Raw genomic sequence first — 26,174 nt, 5'->3', positions numbered from 1 at the left:
GGGCGGGCCGGGGCGCGGCGGTCCCGCGGGGGGGGGCACAATGCCCCCCGGGAAATTTGGGACTATAAAGTAATTATTAGGAAACCAAATGAAATAGAGCAAAATCAGGAAAAAACATAAAAAAAATGTTTGTTGCCCCCTTGTTGGCTGCCTGCCAATAGATTTTGACCCATAATCAGGAAAATGAAAGTTCTAATTTGGGACTGAGTTGCCCTTAAGCAGTTTTTCACAAACATTTCTTCTATATGATTTGGTTGGAGCGAAAAAAAAGCGCTGTTGCTGTTTTATCCGTGACCATTCTTTGACACAGCCGTCCTAGCCGAGTGGTTAGTGCTCCAGACTTGAAATCAAGAGGTCAGGGGTTCAATTCCTGGTTTCGTTGGTTATTTGGTTTGGAACGGGGGTCAATGGTGTGACCCTATAAGCTCAGCCAGAGTTGACCCAGCTCAAAATGGGTACCTGGAGAAATCTGGGAAAAAAGCACAGGAAGATTTGCCCTCAACCACGCATTGCACACGCGGCCGAAGACACTGAATTAGGAGATCGGTACATGCGCAACGCAGACCTTTGTTCAGCATGCGAAGAAGTTTTAAGTAAGTATTCTTTGACACAAAATACATAATTCCAAATATTTGTAGATGAGAGCTTGAAACATCTTCAGTACGGTTCTCTGATTGTTTTGTAGTTATGAAGGGGGAGGGATTTGGGTTTTGTCAGTATTTGCCTAGCTTGATTTTGTGTGGGTTCCGTTTATAAGGACCCAAGACTTTAACCATCTTACTGTGGAGAAGACGGGAGGGGGGGATTAGGTTAAAGCAACCTCAGTATAATTGATCAACCTTGATAAAAGAGGATTAATATAGAACCATGGACATAGCCGGAGGAGTTTGGGAGAAATTATCTTGCTAAATCTATAAAATTTTTTAAACATTAATTAAAAAAAATTTTTACTTCAAAAGATTTTTTTTTTGGTTGCCCCCCCCCCCCAAGGAACTGTGGTGTTAAACACCTTTCTAGCTAAACAAAATGATCGAAAATTAAGCTAACAAAAAAGCTTTGAATACAGCAAACAAGTAACATAGAATGGAAAACACGATAGTGGCGAAAATTTCCAAAGAAGTCTTTTTCAACTTGAGCAATAAGTCGTCATCCCAACAAGATAAACTTTGAGGAAAGCTGCCAAGAGAAAAGATTAGACATTAGATTGAGATTAAAGAGTTCTAGACTAATAAGCACCTCCAAGACCACCAAAATACGTGCTTACGGAGATGGTCATTGTCCAGACATTCCTGAAAGTACAATTCGATTATAAAAGTAAGTAAAGCTCCCGCGGCTTGGCAGATTGTGGCTTAGAGTTGTATTTACATTATAAGCAAACACTTGTAGCTTAGATTAAAAAAAAAATTTCGGCTGTATCAAATATTTGCTCTACATGTGTAAGACACTATTGGACCTTCTAAAGCAGCCGTTTTCACGAAAATCTAAACAACTATGGCTTTATTTCAGAGAGACAGAAAGAGACAAATTTCACGAAGAAACATTTTTAGTTGTAATTTCCTATTTTATTTCATTTTTTTTCTTTTGTAAAGCCGTTTTCCCCCTCTTGCTTCTATTTAAAGGTTTAAAATACAGCATATTTCCATGCTTATTAAATACAAATATAAAAATAAAAATATTAAAATTTTTGTCGAGAGATCTAAAGCAGGAAAGCCAGATAGGATATAGCACTATTAGCCAATGTATTTGAAATGAGTTGGCATGCTTAAAACAGACATCAATCTTATTTTTCTGCTGTTAGCCTTATTGCTATATTTTATCAAAGTACAGTTTACCAATTATTGAAACCTAATTTTTAAACAAATTTTAAACTTAACTTAATTTATTTAGAAATAAACAAGTTTCTATATTGATTCTCGTTGTCGCTCGTCTAATATATATACTATCTTTCAATGTCTTCCATAGGGAGCCCTCAATTTCCCGAGGAAAGAGTAGCAAACAAAGCTGACTCATTTGGAGGTTGCTACTTACAACGAGAATGAATATATACGATCCTAACACATTTCGAGTGCCAGGGCCCGGCGTCGAAATTGGCTACATAGTTTTTTTCTTAACTGGCATATTGACATTTCTGGTCACTAAAACGACCTAAATTGGCCACAACTTTAAGGTAGAATTTGTATTTTACCGTGGTGGCTGTATCGAAAGTAGTTATGTAGTAATATAAGGAAGCGGCCTTATGGGCAATCCTTACAAGCGGCCCTATATTCCAAGCGGACAGTATCCCCTGGATCCATGTATGCAGAAGAAGCGGACAGTATTCCAATGTGCTGACGGAGTTAACAATCCCTCATATCCTCTCTGTCTTTAAACAATTAATGAATGCACTTAATAGCTTGTTATTCAATGAGCGTAGTTTCAACAATGTTTCAACAACTGTTTCAACAATGGAAATAGGAAGTGGGATAGATGCTCTAGAAGACCGTAAACCAATTCAAAGACATCTTTCAAAGAAAAACACTAGAGATTACATTTAAACAGCTGAATACGTACCACAATTGATACGTACAAGAAAAATTGATCCGATAATCGTTGTTTTCGTTATTCAGTATTGTTAGTCCAACTGAAAATGAGCCCCTGAAAATAGAAATCAATTATAAAACCAAGTGAAGTTCCAACTGCTTGGTGCATGTTATATCTTTATAATATTAATAATATTATTATAATGATAATACTACTGTAATATTATCAATGTAATATCATATGTATATAAAATTATATACTACATAGTTTAAGGTTGCTAATAATTAAATACTCGTAGGGTAGCTTAAAAAAAGATCCTAGCCAAGAAAGTAGATATGGCAGTGTCAGATATTAAACTTTCCATGTCCATGATATTACTGGAGCTTTTATAGTAGATATTTAAACAACGATATGAGAGATCACACTATGCAGGACTGTGTTGCCACTTAAACCGCATCTTACGGTATAATACCACAACTTGGAGAGAAATGCCTCATTTTTTTCTGATTATACCACATACCGCAATTATACTGCAAAATGACTTTGATCAGCGTATTTATACCGTGAAATGAATTTTATCACTGAATTTATACAAAGTAATGTCACCGTACGGGAAAAGGGACATGTTTGCTCTCTACTTCTAATGACATAATGGCTGGATAGGTTACTGCGGAACTCGTGAGAATTCAAACTAGTAATTAACGTGCTCCCAAGAGCAAATATTTTACATACAGGGTTTGTCCGGAAAGTAATAGGACTAATTTTCTTCCGCCATGAATGTACTTCGGAGCGTTTGCACTCCGATTGGGTTCAGTAAAGGACTTTCCTAGCTAACAAATGAGCTGCTGGTCAGTTGTCTCGGAGCACCTAGAGAGTCAGGACAGGCATTTTTTCGTGACCTGTTTTCTGTAAGTGGTGCAAGCCAAAAATGCAGCGTTCGTTATAGCAGAGGGACGCGATTAAATTGTGTGTGAAACTCGGTAAATCTGCGACAGACACGTTTGATATGATCAAGCAGGCTTACCCAGATGTTGCTTTAGCAAGAAATGGTGTTTCGGTGGCACCAGGCCTTTTTGGAGGGCCGGGAAGAGGTCGTCGATGAAGACCGTGCAGGAAGACCTTTGACTTCGACAAAAACCGACAATGTGACTCGTGCGCGCAAAGTTTTTAACTCAGACCGTCGACTAAGTATTCGTTTAATTGCCCAAATGTCAAATTTACCAAAATCTGTCGTTCATGACATTGTACCAATACATTTAAACGTGCGCAAGGTGTGCGCGAAGATGGTCTCAAAAGGGCTCACTGACGACCAGAAATTGCGGCGAGTGGAAGTGTGCCAAGTAAATTTGAACATGAGCGAAAGTGACCCCCAATTTTTGCATAGCGTAATTACAGGTGACGAGTGCTGAATCTTGAGTATGATCCTGAGACAATGAGGCAATCTTCCGAGTGGCATTCGTCGGCGTCTCCTCACCCAAAAAGGCAAGAATGAGCAAATCCAAAGTCAAAACGATGCTCACTGTCTTTGTTGACATCAAAGACATCGTCCACCATGAATTTGTTCCTCATTCACAAACCGTCAACGCCAAGTTTTATGTGGAAGTGCTCAAGAGACTCCAACGAATGGTCAATCGGGTCCGACAAAACATCGCAGCCGACTGGAAGTTGCCCAACGACAACGCCCTAGATCACACCGCCTTTCTCGTAAACAGCTACCTGACCAAGGCTGGCATCCCAAGGCTTCCACAGCCGCATTACAGCCCAGATGTGGCCCCCGGACTTTTTTTGTTTCCTCGCCTGAAAAGGCCGATGAAAGGCAAGTATTTTGAGGTGACAGAGGGGATCCAAGCAGCATGCACCGCAGCTCTCCAGGTTATTCCGGAGAATGTATACCGTGGCGCCTTCAATGCTTGGAAATCCCGCTGGCAGCGCTGCATTGACGCAGAAGGAGCCTATTTTGAAAGTTTTTAAAGAGTTGTAACGATTGGCTCAATAAATGTTTTTAAATCAACTCAGTCTTTCTACTTTAATTTTCAACCATTAATATGGTAAAGGTGTACAAACACTGCAAAGCAGAGTGAATAATATACTAGAATTGAGTAAATAAGTAGTCCAGGGCTATCCTATCTTGCTTCTTTTGGGCATTACCTTTCTACCTTTACAGCCCAACAGACTGAACAGTATACAGTAAAAGAAGCTCTTGTATGTGTGAAATTCAGAATGCAGAACAACGGTTAAGAAATAAAAATGCTATTTCACTTAGAACTTTATTATTCAACTTTATTACTGTATTCAAATATAGGCTAAAATTCATTTCCTATAGAACATGCATTCCAAAATTTAGAAAATTATCTATTTTTTAATTTCTACCTGATTTTTTATTGGATATCATTCATTCAAATCAAATGTGAAGGCAAAGTTGCAGAGTTCCTGTCCAGAGGAAGCAGGATAGAAACCACATACTCCTTCTTGTAGCCTAGGCTGTTTCATGGTTCCATTAAGTAGCAGACCTGTAACCTTTATTGTCAGGGGTTAATGAAAATACATGGATCGCTTCGTCTTCTCAGACTCTGCCACTTGTTCATCACTTTTTCCAAAAACGAAAAGGAGACCATTATTGAAGCAAGGTTTGTCTAATTTTTTTTTGAACATGATATACCCTATTCGATCACTGACAACTTGCTGAAGTTCGTGAAAAGTATGCCATGACCGAATTTGCTGAGCCATGCTTGTCTGATTGGAATAAATGCAACCAACATTGCTCGACAGGCTCTGGCATTTCATTTTCATGAAAAACTTCTTGTTCTCCTAAAAACTAATCTTTTCTCTGTGGATATTGACTAGACAATAGTTAGTTTCTGTAATGTCATAATGGATTTACTGGTAGATTTACTTGCTCTGTTAGAGTGTAATCATGGATCGGTATCTGTTATTTTCAGACAGTTGGTTGGAGGGACGGACTATGTTAAGAAGACGGGCGTTCCCATGCAGAACTAGATTGGAGATCGCACCACCAATGGAAATAAATCATTTGGTCAAAAGGTTTGTTGAAGAAAAATGACCATGGGTTACAGTTGTAAATATACCCTGGTTGCAAGTCATAATTGTAAAAAAAAATTAAAAAATCTAAGAGTCGGGAATATTTATGCAAAAATTTTTGCAATCACTTTTAACACAGTGTAAAATGGCAAGATGCATATAGTAATAAATATACATGAGTCTTCACTCAGGTGGAACAACACATATTCCTTGCTTTGGCTCCCACCTGTGGGCTTTCATTTAAAAACTCCACAAGGCGTATTCTCGAGTTGTGGGATACTCAAACGTTGTATTGGGACTCTTGTTATTAAAGATCCCTCACAAGAGACCATCAAACCAATTCTAGATCTTTTACGCTTCTTTGAAAAGATAAATGACTTCCTTTATTTTCTGACCTCTCTAGTTACGAGTTCCTAATCATCAGTAGTTCTTTTAGTGCTATACATCTGGCATATAAAATAAGGCAAAGATGGACCAGGAATGGCGGTTCATATCGAGTGCAACTTTACCTGAAGGTTTGAATCTTGAAGATTTGGACGACTCTGCCATAGTAGTGTATCCATAATAGTATCCATTTTGTTCAACATAGTTGAGCGCTCAGGAAATTAGGTCATTTAGGATGATAGCCCCCTCAGAGCCCTCAGTGCAAGGGTTGTAAGTTATGCCTTGGGGGCATATAAGGTTTATATAGAAAGTTGTTGCATAAATCATAGGCAGCACGATCGTGCTGCCTAAGCAAAGAACGGGGACACTCGAGAACGAGACAAGAAACGGGGACTAAGTAAAGAGGAGGAAACTCCCCTACAACCCTCAGGGCAAGGGTTTTAGGCTATGCCCTGGGGGCATATAAGAACGATGTTGGCACAATGTATTATTTATTAATTTTTTCCTTTAGAGAAGGGCACTTCGTATCGAAGAAGTTGTGGTAGAAACTTCGAAAAGCGCTCATTCAATCGGAAATTGGTGTGGCTTGTGCCTTTTTCAATAGCGGAAAGGGATTGAGAGGCGACTAATACCCCTTCCACGCCCACCATTTCCCGAAAAACATCCAATTAAAATTTTGAGATAGCCATTTTGTTCAGCGTAGTTGATTTCCACATATAAATTATGTTTTTGAGGACAGTCCCCCACAGCCTTTAGGGCACGGGTTGTAAGTTATGCCCTGGGGGCATATAAGGTTTTTTATAGAAGGCCTTGTCGTAGAAACTTTAAAAAAGGCTCATTCGATTGGAAATTCAAAGGGCTAGTGCCCTTTTTAATAGTCGAAAGTGATTGGACGGCAAATAACCCGTCTCTCACGCCCACCTTTTCCCCAAACACATCTAATCAAAACTTTCAGATAGCCATTTTATTCAACGTAGTTTTAAGTTCTAGAAATTAAGTTTTTGATGATTACAAACCCCCACAGCCCTCAGGGCAAGGGTTGTATTCTTTTGTTAATTAAAATGGCTAGTGCCCTTTTTAATAGTCGAAAGTAATTGGAAAGTAACTAACACCCCTTCCACGCCCACCATTTCCCCAAACACATGCAATAAAGATTTTGAGATAGCCATTTTGCTCCACGCAGTTCAAAGTTCAGGAAATTATACCTTTGAGCAGGACACTCCCCCCACATTCTTCAGGGCAATGGTTATAAGTTATGCCCTCGGGGCAAATCAGGTTTTTATTGAAATCTTTGTCGTAGAAACTTGCAAAAGGGCTCATTCGATTGGGAATTCAAAGCGCTAGTGCCCTTTTTAATAGTCAAAAGTGATTTGAAGGCAACTAACCCCCATCTTTTCTCCAAACCAATTCAATCTATATTTTAGATAGTCATTTTATTCAACGTACTTGGAAGTTTTTGAAATTATGTCGTAGAGGGTGACACCCCCCCCCCCAAAGTCCTCAGGGAAAGGGTTATTAGTTCTGCCGTGGGGGCGAATAAGGTTTTTATTGAAAGCGTAGAAACTTAAAAAGGATTGCGTAGAAAACCCATAACGAACAGAAATTACAATAATTAATCGAGTCAAACTCAAAACGAGCAGAAATTTGCATAAGTTGGGTGCAAAACCCCTATGCCTTCCCAAGTGTACCGTGAGTAATATGTGATATATTTAAAATACAAAAAATAAAATTCTTTCTTTCTAAGGATAATTCCGACATAAATTAAACTTCCCCTAATTAAGTTTAAATCCCGTTTCCAAGAGTCTAAATCCTTAATCAGCAAAAAGAAAAACTGGATGTTAGTTTCAGCCAAACATCGGCACTAATCACGGGAGACGGTTTTGAATTTCGCCAAGATATTTGGTAATAAAAAAATCACTAGATACAATAGTTCACAGGAAGCTTAAGTTATAAGAGCAGTATGAATGTTTACTCATCAAAAATATTTAAAACAAATTATTGGATGGACAGTTAGCATAATGAAGTGAGTTTGCAAACATAATTACAAGGTAGCGGCCCCCTCCGCACGAGTTGGGCCAATCGTGAAATAGCTAGTAGGGCGCAGAATCTATACTAGTTTTGATATAGTGAAGAAAAGTGTTTTTCGAGACATTCGTTTGTCAGAATTATTATAGAGGCATTATGATGAGAATATTCGTTTGTCAGAACTATTATTGGGCATTTCGTTTGTCAGAATCATTATTATGCAGTCAATTATGGATTGTCTCTATTGCCATCATCATTGTTTTTTAGAGTCAATTTAATGATTAACTCTGCCTCTATTTTTCGTCAGTTGAAGTGAAGTAATGTTGTACACCTAAAATGTAAGTCACAATAAAACTATTGCTTTTCTATTTATGTTTGTTTTATTTATATATCTTTATCTAATCGCAGATCAGATACCTAGTTCGTTTGTCTCCATTGGTAGTGTTCCCTAAGGAATCTAATTTCGAGATAACTCAAGGAAAAGAGGTTACATTTATATAGTTACATATTTTATTTTCTCTCTAAGATTGAGAGTGGCGCGGTCACCAATTTGCCTTACTCCCCATTGCTTTGGCGCAGTCCTCGATGGCACAATCTTCAGCGCTATAAGTGGCGCTATCGGAAAACTTATAAGGTGTAAGTTCACAGCTTTAAACCTTAACAGCGCAGTTGCCGCGATCGGTATAAAGCTTTAAATCTTAACGTTACATTTGACGCGGTCAATCTTTATTGCCACATTTGGCGCATCTAAATTGCCACATTTGGCGCGGTTGGTAGGATTCGAGCCTACGCTCCCAATCCGGACTGCGTTGATAATAGATCAAGTCCCAACAGTCCCAGTGTTCAACCCCTTAACGATAAGGCACCTTATGAACTATCCAAAAAACAGCAGGTAAGAATGAACTCTGATATCAAAATTCCACACACCTCTACCTGGGAGTATCATTTCCCGTTTGACAATTAGAGTAAGCGTTTCGTCCAAGATGAACATAATCATGCTCGAACTGTTCTGTGAAGAAACTATATTGTAAGTGTTTTAAAAATTTTGCCAAGACGAAAGGAGTGAAGGGCCACAATTTAAAAAAACAGAAGGAGTGAGTACGCTAAGAGACACGTAGGTTATGAAATAGGTGTGAATTTATACATGTCACATTTTAATAATTTTGATAAAAAAATAGTTTTGAAAAACAACTTCGATAACTTACTATCAGAATTATATAACGAACAAACCAAGTGAAAATGTTTTATTGATTACCAGTGAAGGTTGTGAACACTTTAAATCGTTCATATATATATATATATATATATATATATATATATATATATATATATATATATATATATATATATATATATATATATATATATATATATATATAATATATATATACGTATTGCTATTTACTTAGATAGAGTTAATGTAAAGTCAATGTATTTCCCCATTAATTTAGCGGAGATAGAAAGCATAATTATCCTATAGTAAACGAAATAAAAAAAAACTTGCAAAAGGTGAATTTTCAAAAAATCTTATAGTAAAACTAGAATAGCCTCAACCTTGTTGGAAATGTAGAAGTCATTAATGTTAGATGTAGAGAAAAAAAACTTTATTATCGTAGCTAGGCTAGAACCATAGATAATCTTAGTCCGGTAGATGAACTTTAGAAAGCGATAAATAATACAACAAGGAAAGTAATAATAAGAAAAAACTTTTAGTACTCCTGATTAAGCTTATACAAAAGTACAGAATAATACAATTTCAATTAAAATTACGTAGGACCAATAATAAATAAATCGCAAGTATTTCAAAAACCCAAGGGCAAGCAAGTCCTAATGACGGGACGTCATTGAATAATGGGAAGGGTAATATGTACCGTGAGTAATAGGTGATATATTTAAAATACAAAAAAAAATTAAATTCTTTCTTTCTAAGAATAATTCCGACATAAATTAAACTTTCCCTAATTAAGTTTAAATCCCCAAGAGTCTAAATTCTTAATCAGCAAAATAAAAAACTGCATTTTAGTCTCAGCCAAACCTTGGCGCTAATCACGGGAGACGGTTTTGAATTTCGCCAAGATATTTGGTAATAAAAAAATTACTAGATACATAGTTCACAGGAAGCTTAAGTTATAAGAGCAGTATGAATGTTTATCATCAAAAATATTTAAAACAAATTATTGGATGGACAGTTAGCATAATGAAGTGAGTTTGCAAACATAATTGCAAGGTAGCGGCCCCCTCCGCACGAGTTGGGCCAATCGTGAAATAGCTAGTAGGGCGCAGAATCTATACTAGTTTTGATATAGTGAAGAAAAGTGTTTTTCGAAACATTCGTCTGTCAGAATTATTATAGAGGCATTATAATGAGAATATTCGTTTGTCAGAACTATTATTGGGCATTTCGTTTGTCAGAATCATTATTATGCAGTCAATTATGGATTGTCACTATTGCCATCATCATTGTTTTTGAGAGTCAATTTAATGATTAACTCTGCCTCTATTTGTCGTCAGTTGAAGTGAAGCACTGTTGTACCCCTAAAATGTAAGTCACAATAAAACTATTGCTTTTCTATTTGTGTTTGTTTTATTTATATGTCTGTATCTAATCGCACAGCAGATGACTAATTCGTTTGCCTTCATTGGTTGCGTTCCCTAAGAAATCTGATTTCGAGATAACTCAAGGAAAAGAGGTTACATTTATATAGTTACGTATTCTATTTTCTCTCTAAAATCGAGAGTTGCGCGGTCACCCATTTGCCTTAATCCCCGTTGCTGAGGCGGAGTCCTTGATTGCAGAATCCTTAGCGTTACAAGTGGAACTATCGGAAAACTTATAAGGTGTAAGTTCAAAGCTTCAAATCTCAACAGCGCAGTTGCCGCGATCGGTATACAGCTTTAAATCTTAACGTTGGATTTGACGCGGTCAATCTTTATTGCCACATTTGGCGCATCTAAATTGCCACACAAGGCCAGAACAAAATTTGCACTTTACTGAAAAAATACAAATGAATGTGCATTGCCAGTTTAATATATAAATACTGATATTTAGTAATCAAAATGTTAATATTATTTGATTTATTAAAGTTATAAAAGTAAAAACATTTATATTTTTTCAGTTAAGTGCAAATTTTGTTCTGGCCTTGGGAAGGCATAGGGGTTTTGCGCCCAACTTATGTTAATTTCTGTTCGTTTTGAGTTTGATTCGAATAATTATTGTAATTTCTGTTCGTTTTGGGTTTCATTTATTTATTGATGCTGATTTGTGGTAGTTTCACGCTTGGTAGATTATTTGATTTTATTTTTGCTCACTTTTTGTTTAATGGAGTTCTTTACTTTTCTTTGAAAAACTTATTTTGTGGGAAAAGTTTTTTAAATTAATTTAGTTAAGGATGGAGTTATTTTAGCTTCAGTCAACAAAGACGTTAATAAAATAAATGCAAAAATTGTCGATTGTCTTCCAAGAGAATACAAATCGTATAAAAGTTACGATTCTGTAAAAGATATAGAAAAAGGAGGAATTGAATTTACTCCGATGATTAAAAGTTCAAATAGGGATAAAATCCTTTTAATAGACAGTGATGATGATAACAGTGATAGAAATTCCCAAAAATACTAGATATTTCGGTCACATATGCAGTGACCATCATCAGTAGTAAAACTGATGACGGTCACTGCATATGTGACCGAAATATCTAGTATTTTTGTGAATATCTATCACTGTTATCATCATCAATGTCTATTAAAAGGATTTTATCCCTATTTAAACTTTTATTTATCGTCATGGAAAGGCAGTGTGGTCTCCAAAATTATCTATGAATTTACTCCAGAATTCTTCAATTCAATAGAAACAGCGGATTTACCACCACAAGACTTAAAAATAAAGAAAAATATAATAGTTATGCGTTTGCGTAACTTACATATTTTCAGAAGGGATGTGTAATGGGACCCGTCTTATTGTTACTGAATTATGTAACAACATAACTAAGGCAAATATAGTTACTGGGGGAAAATCAGGAAAAGAAGTCTACTTATCCCGAGTTTTATAGTGGTAAGCCACAACTGCCACCAGATATTGGCGTAAAAATGGTGCTACACAACTTACTGGAGGGAAAGCCTCGCTGGCACCAAATATTGTAATGGAATACCTGTGTTTAACACTACTGTTCCGTAAATATAGAGTATATTAACACCCTATTACGGTATACCCTGCTCCAAGATATGATAACGTGATCAAACGGTCAAACGGCTTTACTCTAGGCCAAGGGTGCCCCAACCTGTGTCACCATTAATATCTCTAGCTATCTCTTTGGAGGGTAAACGGGCCCCCTGTCAATATGATAATGACGGTATTTCTCGCAACTCTTTTCCTACCCTGTCTGGGCTCCTGAATAAATGGTCTACACAGCTGTAGAAAATAGCTTACTTGTAATCTTCCAAAAAAGTGCACAAAACACACATATATATCCCCACACAGGGTCTTAAAGTCGACTAACTACTAAAACACTGGGTGTATACAACAAACTTTGCATAGGGGTGGACCTTACATTTGCCCCTACCAATCCGCTAAATCAACATTCAAATCTCTGGCTTCTTTTTGCGTAATACTATTTTTCAATGGCCCCGAAAAAAGACAAAAATAGAACTTAGCTCGAAAGCTTGCTTATTGCAACACACTAGCCTAGCAACAAGTTTGACTATCATTGAAAATTATACTATAGGCAAATGCAATTACGGAACAGAAAATAGGTCATTTATCTGAAAAGAAAAGAAACAAGGGGTGGAACCCCAACACCGAGTTACACTGGACTCTAGTATAGGTCAACTTGGATGTACTTTTCAAAGACATAAATTTCCAATTCGACCCGCATTTGCCATGACTATACATAAGTCGCAAGGGCAAACTTTTGAATTCGTTGGCGCCGACCTTAGTATTCCAGTTTTTAATCATGGAATGTTATACGTTGCATTTTCTCCTGTGAAAAGACAACGTAGCTTAAAAGTTCTGCTACCACCTGGAAATGAATGAAAAACATAACGAAGTGTGGAAGGAAGTCCTGACAACTACTTACGAAACGTCTTATTGTTAGAGTGATATATCTGTTTTGATCATCAATGCCTACCATGCCTTTGTTACAAAAAACAAAGGTTTGGCTATATGTATTTCATAATGATAAAACACAAGCCAAGGTAAAACGAACTAAGCAAATTGAAAATGATAGCGATGATGATTTGGTTTTGGATTTTGGCATGAATGAAGTCATCAATCCCTACCATACCTTTGAAAATCAAACACCTAGCTAGATAAATCGTTGGAAGAATAAGAAGTTTTTGTCCCACCACCTGAACAATTAAAAGAAACAAAGGTTCGGTGATAAGTCTTTCATAATGACAAAAGAGAAGCCGAGGCAAAAGAAGAAGTTCTTGTCCCACTACCTGAATAATTAAAAGAAACAAAGGTTCGGTGATTTGTTTGGGTTTAGAAGGCAAGCGACAGTGAGAATCTATATATAGAAGCCTCCCGGTACTATATATATATATATATATATATATATATATATATATATATATATATATATATATATATATATATATATATATATATATATATATATATATATATATATATATATATATATATATATATATATATATATATATATATATATATATATATATAAATTTTCCAGAACACTGTTCAAAAATCATTGATGACAAAACACCAAAATGTAAAGTTTAGAAATCAATTGGTAAGAAACTAGAGAGACTGGGGTATGACTTGGAAAAAAACACTTTAATTAAATCAAAAATTAAATAGACAAAAATAATAAAGACAAAGAATTATTTGTTGTCCAAACAATGGAAACAGGAAGTAGGATAGATGCTCTAGAAGACCGTAAACCAATTCAAGGATTTCTTTCAAAGAAAAACGCTAGAGATTACTTTTAAACAGCTGAATTAAAGGTTAATACGTACCTCCGCCAAAAAAAAATTCAGAAGAAAATCGTTGTTTTCAACGATTGAAATTGTGAGCTGGACATGCCATGAGCCTCTGAAAATAGAAATCAATTATAAAACCAAGTGAAGTTGCAAATGCTTGGCGCATGTTATATAACTATAATATTAATAATATTATTATAATGTTAATGATATTGTAATATTATCAATATAATATCATATGTATATAATATTATATATATAACATAGTTTAAGGTTGCTAATAAGTGAATACTCATAGCGTAGCTTAAAAAAAGTTCGTAGCCATGAAAGTAGATATGGCTTTCCATGTCAGTGATATTAATGGAGCTTTTATAGTGGATGTTTTAATAAAGATCTCAGAGAACTCACTATGCATGAGCTGAAATATATAAGGATTTTTTTCCTTCTGGTTTTTCTTAGCAGTAAATTGACATTTTGCATTCATTCTTTTTCCTTTGCAAAAGAGTTGTCCCCTTTTGGTTTTATTTATAATGTTTAAAATAAAACATATTCCAATGCTTATCAAATGTAAATACAAAAATCAACAATCATAAGGGTTCTGTTAAGAGATCTAATGCAAGATTGCCATATAGGATGTTTTTGCAGTTAGAGTTAACTTATTTGATATAGCCATTTTGATATAGATCAACATTTTGATATAGCCATTTTGTTTAACGTAGTTGAAAGGTATGGAAATTTTATCTTTGAGGATGACATCCCCCTCCCCCAAATCACTACATCCAATCAAAATTTTGAGATAATCATTTCATTCAACGTAGTTGAAAGCTCTGGAAATTAGGTCCTTGAGGATGACAACCCCCCCCCCCACAGGACAAGGGTTGAAAGTTATTCCCTTGGGGTATATAAGGTTTTTATAGAAAGCGTTGTCGTAGAAACTTAAAAAAGGGCCCATTCAATGGGAAATATAAAGGGCTGGTGCCCTTTTCAATTGTCAAAAGTGATTGGAGAGCAACTAAGCCCCCTCCCAAGCCAACCCTTTCCCCAAATACATCCAATCAGAATTTTGAGATAGTCATTTTGTTAAAGTTAGTTGAAAGGTCCAGAAATTGTGTCTTTGAGGATGACACTCCCTCCTCACAGTCCTCAAGGGCAAAGGTTGTAATTTATGCCCTTGGTGCATATAAGGTTTTTGTAGAATGTGGTGTCTTAGAAACTTCAAAAGGGGCTCATTTGATTGGAAATTGAGAGAGGTAGTGCCCCTATTAATAGTCGAAGGTGATCAGAGGGCGAAAGCGCCCCCCCCCACGCCCATCATTTTCCCAAATATTTCCGATCAACGTTTTGATATTGCCATTTTGTTTAACGTAGATAAAAGGTCTGAAAATTACGTCTTTGAGTATGACAAACCTCCCACAACTATCAGGGCGAGGGTGGTACGTAATGCCCCGGGGGCATATACATTGTTTTTTTTTATGGAAAACGTTGTCGTAGAAACTTGAAAAAGGGCCCATTCGATTGAAAATTGAAAGGGCTAGTGCCCTTTTCAATAGTCGAAAGCGATTGGAGAGCAACTAGCCCTCTCCCACCATATTTTCAAACACTTCCAATCAAAATTTTGAAATAGCCATTTTGTGCGACGTATTTGAAAGGTCAGGAAACTATGTCTTTGAGAATACTCATTTTATCTTTTTAAAGGCCGTTATATCAGAGGATACAAAAACAGAAAAATGGGGCAAAAACGACAGTATACACAGTATTTCTGGAGAAAGAACCGAAAATGAAGCAAATATTGATAAATAAACTTTTAATCTGGTTTAAAACAGAAAAGAGTAGATTATCCTGCTTCTAATTTTTTAGAGAACGAATGGTCTGGTAGTGATGAAGAACGGGTGAGAGTGCCATAAAATGGGGAAGATATGAATTCATCATTGGGGACTATTTTTCCTTTTTTATATTGGGTGGGTATCTGGGAGATGTCTCATTTCATTTTATTCTACCTTTTCTGTTCAAAGTCCATGGCAAAATCAACCACTTAAAAAAAAATAATAAAGAATATTATCCATTTTCTAGAAAAGTAGCGAGGAATTAATTGCTTTTAAAAAATAAGTTTTTTTTTAAACTAGTGACGACGTATTTGCATTGCGGGTATCAAAGTATACCGTAAATAATACCGTGTTTCGGTAGAAAGGATACCGCAAAAACACCGCTTTTTTCATCGACCGGTATTGCTTTTTGGTATCGGTCAAGTGGCAACACTGATGCATGAGCTGAAATATATAAGAACTTTATTTCCTTCTCGTTTTTCTTAGTAGTAATTTGACATTTTGCATTTATTCATTTTCCTTTGCAAAAGAGTTGTCCCCTTTTGGTTTTATTTACAGTGTTTAAAATAAAACATATTCCAGTGCTTATCAAATGTAAATATAAAAATCAACAATCATAAGGGTCCTGTTAAGAGATCTAATGCAAGAAAGCCATACAGGATGTTTTTGCACTTAGAGTTAACTTATTTGGACCTGGTTGACAAATGACAGTGCTTGAAACTGATCCAAATATTTTATTTTTGTTTTTTCATGCATTTTATCAAAGTAGAGTTTGAAACCAATGGAACAGTATTAAATAATTCACTATGAAAATAAAAAAATAAAAACAGCAAGAACTACCAAAGGTATAAAACTAAAATAAGCGTAGAAAAATAGCCCTATAAGAAAAAATGCAGCTTGTCCAAATTGCTACAAAATAAAAATGTCCAAAAGAGGAAAAAACAAACAAGAAGACATGCGAGCTCTTTAGATTCAGAATACACAATTCAATTCTGCCCGATAATATTGTAAAGAGCTGTAATTTGCTTAATTTTTTGAGGACTCCTCCGGAGAAATCATCCCAAAAGAGTGTTTAATAGAGCCTGGCAGGTTTGAACAGATTTTGAATCAAATAGTTCACCTGATACAAAAAATCTATGTTAGATATTTCCCACAATGAAAAAAATAATACTTAAGGTTTATGTGACTTGTAAACACTTTTTGTACTTTGTTATTCTAATTTTCCTCAGTTTACTATATCTCTATAAATCTACCAAACCATATTTTGAAATTTTAACGCGTATTATATTCTTTTTAAATTGTAAATACTTTGAATATTGGCTGTATTTTGTTAAGAAAACGAAAAAATTTCCATTTTTTAAGCCAGCTTAGATCCTTCTCTAAGAAAAAATCAATGCAGGTTTGTTTTTCGGCTTGGTGATTGACAAATTTAAGACTAAGTAATTAAGACAAGTTAAAGCTGCTGACTTGCAGCAAAATAGCTCTTTTTTGTGGGAATATATACCTTGTATCGTATATATTACAATCAGTTTCGCTATTCAACGAATAGTGAAATTTTAAGTTTAAAAGAAATTTTAAATCTTTTACTATTAATGGTTACGTTGTTTTCTTAATGGCTAATCTTTTAGTGGTTGTGGGCACCTGCAAAGGGAAAAGGCATTTTGGCCCAATACCTTTCCCTTAAAAAAAAAAAAAAATTAAAACAGAAAGAAGGTGCAGCACAACATATGCATATGACGTCAAAACAAAAAGGCTACAGGCTTTATTAATACAGTCTATCTATACAGGCTTTTTAATTCCAGCAATACAGGCTTTGTTAACAAAACTTATAGTTTAACTTACTATAAGATCAACAATTCAAGTGGCTTGGCGATGAAATTTTTTTGTTACACTGTTAATATCATTTACTTTAACCAATAATTGAAATGGAGCCCAAATAATTTTAACTTGACAAGCAGTAGATGGTATTATCATTTAAATCTTTTGTTATAATTGAAGAAACATTTTTTTCCAAGCTTAAATTAAAGAAATAAATAAAAATTAAAAAGATTTTTTTTTATATGTGAAAACGACTCCTCCCTGCCTAACCACAACTCTTTTACATTAAAATTTGAAGTTTTTTCCCAATCTTTTAAAAATGACTGCTTAATCACAAGAACCTTTAACTTAAATGATGATTATGCGTAAAGAGGTGAGGCTTAGGAGGTGGCGCAGAAAAATTTTCAACTAGGACAGTTGCGAAGAGAAATTGGCCGGGTTTTTTTTCTCTTTCCTCTCTTCTTATTTTACTTGAAAGGTTTTGTTAGTGCTGCATTGTGTTTAGTAAGTCTGTGAATTTCTTCAACAAAAACTGTAAATGTTTTAAATACACCTATTGTTATTTTTTTAAAGAGAAGAATAGAAAGAGCAAAATAGAAAAAATAAAGCATTTTGTGCAACTAAAAGATCCATTCCAGAGCAGAAATAACCAGCCATAAGATAAAAATACCTTTTGACACCAATCCCAGTTTCCAATTCGAACCGCTGCAAAAAAAAAATCATTAGTTTTGAACCTGTTTAATGCAGCTGATGCAAACTGTAGTTCTTTATGCTTAAGAGGTACAACCTGTATAGTTCTTAATCGTGATATTGGTTGGTTGTTTTTTTGTTGCTGTTGGTTGTTTGTTTTCCAACTATTCACTGCTTATTCTGCTTGTTACAATCAGCAATTCAGTACCTTACCTGGGCCTAAATTTCCTTATGAATTCTTTCAATATTTATAGCTTATAACCACTCACATGGTTCCAAAATTACCCTATAGAAAATTGGCCTTCCTAGCGTGGATTTTAGCCGTTTTTTGTAATGTCAAAAAAACACAGACAAAGAGCTTCAGATTCAAGTCCCTTAAGACATTAATCAAAACACAATATTTACTAAAACTGCCCCTGATCTTATTTAAAAGTCTAGCCATTGAATTTCTTCAACGTGAATGTGATTTAAAGATTTCTTTTCATATCTGTCTTTCTTCATTTGAACTGAATACGGGATATTGTACTTACACCGTAGAATCTATAGGATTATGAAGCAAATGCCACTTAAATCAATGCCACTGCAAAGAGGCAGTCAGGCGAGTCAGCATGGAAAGCTGTTTCTGATATTTGGGTTATATTGTAACTGACCTATCACGGACCATTTTATATACTTATTTAGCAATTTAATATTGTAATTTTCACTAGTAAAGCCAAAGTAAATATTAATCGTTCAAAAATACTTCATTTTGTAATAATGAAATGTAATAATGAAAATTGAAATAATGAAATTATGTAATAATGAAAATTGAAAGGGCTAGTGCCTTTTTAATAGTAGAAACGGATTGAAGGGCAACTAACCTCCGTCTCACGCCCACAATTTCCCCAAACACAGCGACACAAAAGTTTGATATATCCGATGGTTCACCGTCTTCTAAATTTCGGGACATTATGTCTGTTAAGTTGATAACCCCCCCCCTCCTCCGAGCCTTCCTTGTAATGGTTGTTGTTTATGCCATTGGTGCATATTAGTTTGTTATAGCGGTTTTTTAACAATTTAAAAAATATGTAATAGTTTATTTAAATTTAAATTGACCTTTTTAATATTTGAAAGTGAGTCAAGAGTAATATACACTCCTCCCACTCCCACCATTTCCTCACCTTCATTCAATCAAAGTTTAGAGATAGCTATTTTGTTCAACCTAGTTGACAGTTCTGGAAATATGTATTTAAGGACAAGAAACCCCCCACAGTCCCCAAGGCTAAGTTTTTAAATTATGACCTGGGAGCATTTGAGGTTATTAGGGATTGTTTTCGTAGAAACTTCTAAAGGGGTTTATTAAATTAGGACTTAACAGGGCTAGAGTCCTTTTTAATAGTCAAAAGTGATTCGAGGGTAACTAACCACCCTCTCACATGCACCTTTCTCCCAAACACATCGACTGAAAATTTTCACATAGCCATTGTGTTCAACGTAGTAGAAAGTTCTGGAAATTAGGTCTTTGAGGAGGATCAAAAGAGCGTAAGTGTTTATAAGCTATCGAAAACAGTAAACAGATTTTTTGCAACTGGTATCAAGTTTTGTAAAATTCTACTTTAGCAACTTTTGGTTATCTTGGAAAGGGGTTAGGTAAGGTAAATGAAACTTTCAGGGATTGGTGTACAGACCAAAGTATGTCATGGGACGGTATTTTAAAGTTCCTAGGCTACCTCCACTCCTCCCTCTAGAGGGTCTTGACCTTTGATAATCTTTAAAAATTTTTGTTCTATAAATGTGAAGACTTGCAAAATTAATCTTCTGCTTAAATGAAGTACAACAAAATTGTTTTCAGCGTCACAACTTTGCTAAGTCCCAATTTATAAGGTTTTAAAGATATGCAAATACATTTCCTAAATTGTGAAAAAAAAAATCATATGGCTTAAAATTCTACTCAAGTAACAGGAATTGCATTTTCAGAACTAAACCTAGAGAAACAGAAACTGATAACTGAAAATTAAGGTAAAATGCTGTTTTGTAAAAATTTCAATAGGTATAGACCTGTCATGTAGGCAAATTTCAGGGCCCTCTAGAGGGAGAAGGAGTTGAGATAGGTACTTCAAAATACCTTCCGGGACATACTTTAGCCTGTAGACCCATCCCTGAAAGTTTCATTTTCCTAACCTGACCCCTTTCCAAGGTAGCCAAAAGTAGCTAAAGTATAATTTTACCTCAAGTTTTCCCTTTCAGGTCAACTAGAGGAGGTATGAAACTAAATTAAACAGTACTATTTGTGTTCAGATTTTTAAAAGGGTCTATGTTGCTAAAATTGCTGAAAATTTTTCGGTAATTATTTAGCTGTGGCCCCCTCATAAGTTGACATGTTAAGAAAACAATTCTTACTTTAAAATATGTATAATGATCCTAGTTCTTATATTATCAAAGGGGAGAACCTTTATCATCAAGTCTTTCCTCTAAAAATCCTGAAAACTGAAAAATTTTCCAAATATCACCACGTTCTTAATTCAATGCTTAAGTCTTTTGAAATTGCCGCTGTAAACTGCTGCCAAATAAGTTGTTTTATAGATAGCGCTTAGCACGTGTTTAACACATGTGTCGAAAAACGTGTTTAAGGAAAAAGTAGTGGTGTATTGAGATTATAGAAATTGTGAATTTCTCTAACTGCTATTAATATTTTGTATTTACGCCACTGCTATTCGCCCTTCGCCACTGCTATTCGCCTTTCGCCACTGCTATTAATATTTTGTATTTACGCCACTGCTATTCTCCCATCGCCACTGCTATTCTCCCTGTTCCACTACTATTTAAAAATAAAAATAAAATAAAAAGACCAGCATGAACGCTATATATAAAAGAATTTATTAGGTGGCAATTTAAAGCGGCAATTTAAAAAGACTTAAGCATTGAATTGAAAGTGTGGTGATATTTGGAAACTTTTTTAGTTTTGAGGATTTTTAGAGGAAAGACTTGATGATAAAGGTTCTCCCCTTGGATAATATAAGAACTAGGATCATTATACATATTTTAAAGTAAGAATTGTTTTCTTAACATGTCTACTTATGAGGGGGCCACAGCTAAATAATTACCAATTTTTCTCCAGTATACAAATAGCAGGCCAAAATAAATTCTTAAAAAAACGAAAAGATTTAAAGTATAGTTTTTTCCCCTGAAAAGAATTTAGAAAAATAAAACTAACATAAATTAATTAAAAAAAAAACTTTTTTCGCAACATAAGTTTTTCAAATAAAAGTAAATAGATACATTAAATAAAAAATGAGAAAAAATAAAATCAAATAATCTACCAAGCGTGAAACTACCACAAATCAGCATCGATAAATAAATGAAACCCAAAACGAACAGAAATTACAAGAAATAACTGAGTCAAACTCAAAATGAGCAGAAATTAACACAAGTTTGGACTCAAAACCCCCCAATGTCTTCCCAAGGCCAGAACATAATTTGCACTTTATAAAAACATTACAAATGAATGTGCATTGTCAGTTTTAATATACATATTCTGATAGGCAGAGTTCAGAGAGGCAGAAGCAAAAATGCCAGTTCAGAAAGGCATTTTTTATATATATATATAGCATTTAAACGGCTTCTAACCTGTATGCATTGCTGCTCGAGAAAGGTTCGGTCAAATTCTTGACATTTAAACGGTTTCTCACCCAAAGCATAGAATAGGAAGCCCTAGAATACGTCAAACAGTTTAACAGTGAAAACAGTTTAGCCTAAGAAAACAAAGATTAGCTTTTTTAAATGTTCTTTACCTTAATATCCGCTTCACAAGCACAGAAGAATCAGACTAACGAATCAAGTCATTCTTAAAATGGCGTAAATTTAAACAAAGAATTTTCCGTTCCTAAACTCCAAGCCAATCAAAATAAAGGAAATTAAATCTTGCATAATACGTTAAGAATATAATTTTGAACGAACTTAAATAGAAAAAAATATAATTTAAAACATAAAAAACCTTAATAATCTATAAACAAAAAAAATCATATTTATTTAAATACAAATAATAGAATTCAGTATCAATGATCCTTTGGGAAAGTTAGTTATTACACAACTATGCTGCATGACATTAAAACATTTGCAACAAAATAGCTGATTTGGTTTGCATGTACTTAATCCAACATTTTAATTGTACCACATAGAAACATATAGCTACCAAAGATTATTTTAAATTTTTTAAATCAACATTATGATTTTTTAAGTCGAGGATAAGTGTGTTTAACCTAGCCTACAAAGTAGGCTTATCTTTAATTTTCAAGATATATGGTTACAATCTAATTAATGACTTTTAACCTAAGAAGAAATATCCAGTACAACAACATAAACCAAACCTTTTTTTCTTCCATAAAAAGTTCTTACCCTCTTTCCCTAAAGCAGAGTCATAATATCAAATCTAATTTACAAATTATAGACTACTCAATGTCAAGCAAAATCAAATATTAACCACATATAAAATAGGCCTATTAACCACACAGTTATAATCAAATATCAATGTTAACTATATTATCAATATAAGTCCTTTATATTATAGTCTATATATATATTTATATATATAGGCTATATAAATTATATGTGTATATATTTCAATGTTATATACAAAAATAACTTTAGTTAAAGGACAAAAATCCTATAGCCTACACATCTAAACACTAATAATGCATAAAGACCACTAACAGACTTGACAAATTAAACCAACCAAACATTAGAACGACCAATACCACATCCAAAATCATTCTTGTTAAACTACACAGGATATTAAATTACTAACAATTAAATAAAATAAATGTATAAAAATTGACTTAATTACCAAATATGCAATCCTTTGAACTAATTAATTTATTATTTAATATATGAAAAAAAAATACACATAACATAAACCTAAATTAAGTTGACATAGGACTACTTGTCAATATAGCCTATCTAAAAAAAATTCATCCAGAAACTAGTTATGCTTAACATTTAATGTACTATATATTTTAAATACAATTAATACTAATATCAGCCATAGTGGATATATTACCAAATGAGTAAATTCAACCCAGTTAAAACCCAGCACAAGAAAACCTAAAAGATGCTTAATTGACTTGCATCAACTAACCATAATGCATGATACAATGCTTAATGTTTTGAGAATTAGTATATAATAATTGCTTTAGCTTAACCTTATAAAACAATTTAGTATAGCATAGACAATAAATAAGAACATTAGTCATAGTAAATGTTTAATAAAATTTGGAAATTAACTAAAATTATTGGGTATGCTAGCTAACAATTTTATCAAATAATGATGAATAATGTCAGTATTTTTATTACTCCTAAACTCTAAAAGACTATATAAATATATATAAATAAAAATCAATCGTCATTGTGTGATCAAAACAATATTTAACATTAAAATTTTTCAATTTAAGGTCAAATAATTAATTATTACTGAAATAAATAAATTATGTTAAACATCACTGTATAGACAATAATTATTATAAGATTGTTAAAAGTTATCCTTTTAGTAGTCAGTATAAAAGCTCAGGACATAGTAAAACATTTATTAATACTTAATGTCACAAATTCATTAATATCAATCCAATATCAATGTACTATATTCTTTAAAGTATATCAAAAACTATTTGATATCATATTTCTAAAATTAATGAGACTGTAAATAAATAAACATGTAATACATTATTAACTCTTTCATTTTCTAAGGTCAGAACCATGATTTAATTAAAATAAAACTTCCAAAAAAAGAAGGAATATATTTAATGTATCGTACCACTAAAATTTAAATAAAAATACATAATATAGTAATGTTATCAGAATCTTGAAAAAAGATGGAACTACCGATTACTAATAGCAAACTTGACAAGACGCTTAATATCTAAACATGAACAAAACTAATCCTAAAAATTTCAATACCAACATAAAAAGTAAAAGAGTCAAAGTCAACCCCCTGAACAAGAATTTAAATTTTTTGATGGAAACTATTAATTAACAAATGAAGTAAATAATATATTTACTATTACCAAAGACATAATTAATGGTACATTATCGAGTTAATCTAGAGAAAAAAATTAATATTGAAAAATAATTATATAAGCAATAAGTTATAAAAAGATCCAAAAGAAAAACTTTATAAAATTCACAATATATATGTTTTAACAAACCAAAAAAAACCAAAATTATATTAATTGTAACATATTATTTTTAATTTTAAATCCACTTAACGTAAAGGTAAAACAAGAAAATTCCAGTCAAATGATGATTCAAAAGGAAGTACTTTTCAATTCATCATTCAATTAACTTACTTTCGAGATAGGTAGAAATATTATACAAAAAATTTTAGTAAATAAATAATAAAATTAAACTTTCAATATTTTTGTAGAAAAATAATTCAAAAACTAAACACAAGTGAAGACACGGAATATACTAAGGACCACCAACACATAACATACAAGAGAAATAATAACCATTACCCAAGAACCTATAGAATAGGGAACATAAATATCTATAACACCCACCAAGTCACTCCCCAAACTGATACACCTAAATGATAATTACGTAACAATTAGACATTTACTTCATACTAACTTGTTTTTATTGAAATCTTAAATTAATAATAATAATTAAATACCGATGGGGACTAATAATAATTGAATATAGTTATATTTGGAAAAAATCTCTCAAATGCAATTCAAATTATAAAAATAATGATGGAAACTACACAAGAGACTATAGGACTAATCACGTAAAGAAAATTTGAACAGGTCTGGCAGCTGATGAACCTACAGAATACAGTTTGAAGGTATTAACAGAATTAACCAAGGAAATGCCCTACAATTATCTAATCATCATAACCTCTTAATATTGTAAAGACAAAGGTTGCAAACATTATTTTAATTATTAAATGCTGAAATAAAAAAACTCAAAAACTTAAAAACAATAATATTTAAAGTCTTTTTCAGAAAAAGAATACATCAAAGGTCTACAAGATTAATACTAATTATTTGTGAACTTGCCTCGCAGCTATTTGTGCTATAAAAAGATGAAGACTTACATATTAAGAGAAAATGTAAAAAAATTGAATGCAGAATTGAACATAACACTACACATTAAGAAGATATAAGCAAGCAGATCTATCTATCAAGAAGATAAAATCAACACAAGGTTAAAGAAAATATCACGTACAATTAATGCAAAGAATCATTTTAAAACTAAAGTGAACCATATATAATAAGACTCTGGACTAACACTAGTATCAATAGACATCATAACTATGCGGTTAATAAATTTAGACACCGATGTGATTAAATTAGAGTTTCTCTCCTTATCAGAATCCAATATTATAAATCTATAAACATTTCTTTATAAATGCTGGATAATTTTCGAGCTGACTTAACTTGGTTATTTTTTTTTGCAAAAAAAATGTTGGGATCACAACAATGCATAAAGATGTATCTGATCTTCTTGAAAATGTAGCCACATTGGCTTTTTCTTGATAAAATTAAGTTAAAATGGCAGATAATATTATATTGACATAATCATTTTCCAAGTGTTGGAAATTCTTGTCTGATGTAGTGGAATACCAGACCAATTCAAAATGTTCCTTCAGCCAAATTCAAATGTAGATATTAGCATCTATACTGAAATTCATGTAACTTATAGCTGTATTGTATTAAATTTGTCATAATTTTCAACAGACGGCACCAGTCCCTTTCACAATATATAGATTATTCAAAACTTCACTGAACGTATCATATATATCATTCACAAGTGATGATGAAATTCAATTGTTCTTTGGCAAAAACATATTTGTAAAAGGTATTGGTACTTTCTCAACAACAAGAGATTTTGATGATTATTATTTATAATAATATTTCACATGAATAAAACATTAATTTTTTTTTTATTGTAGTTTTGATGATATGA

The 26,174-nt window shown here is 33.4% G+C and overlaps 1 long non-coding RNA gene across 2 annotated transcripts in view; it reads right to left on the bottom strand.

The window, feature by feature from the left end:
• Positions 1-22,082, bottom strand: part of LOC148939018 (uncharacterized) — a 31,148-nt gene extending 9,066 nt beyond the window's left edge. The window contains exons 1-4 of one of the 2 annotated variants that reach the window (XR_016143570.1): positions 22,007-22,082; positions 18,217-18,251; positions 2,551-2,634; positions 1,237-1,289 (exon numbers count right to left, since the gene is read on the bottom strand). This is a non-coding gene — a long non-coding RNA (uncharacterized LOC148939018). Of the gene's footprint in view, positions 1-1,236; positions 1,290-2,550; positions 2,635-18,216; positions 18,252-20,615; positions 20,730-22,006 lie in introns of those variants that run through there. The other variant, XR_016143571.1, reaches the window with a different exon arrangement.
• Between the last annotated feature and the right edge of the window lie 4,092 nt (positions 22,083-26,174).

This window comes from Artemia sp. Qi Xiang Cuo, unplaced genomic scaffold (assembly GCF_049724085.1).
Source record: "Artemia sp. Qi Xiang Cuo unplaced genomic scaffold, ASM4972408v1 HiC_scaffold_22, whole genome shotgun sequence".
NCBI lineage: Eukaryota > Metazoa > Arthropoda > Branchiopoda > Anostraca > Artemiidae > Artemia > Artemia sp. Qi Xiang Cuo.
Note: the sequence above shows the minus strand (reverse complement) of the source record. Positions and strands in the feature narration are given on the sequence as shown.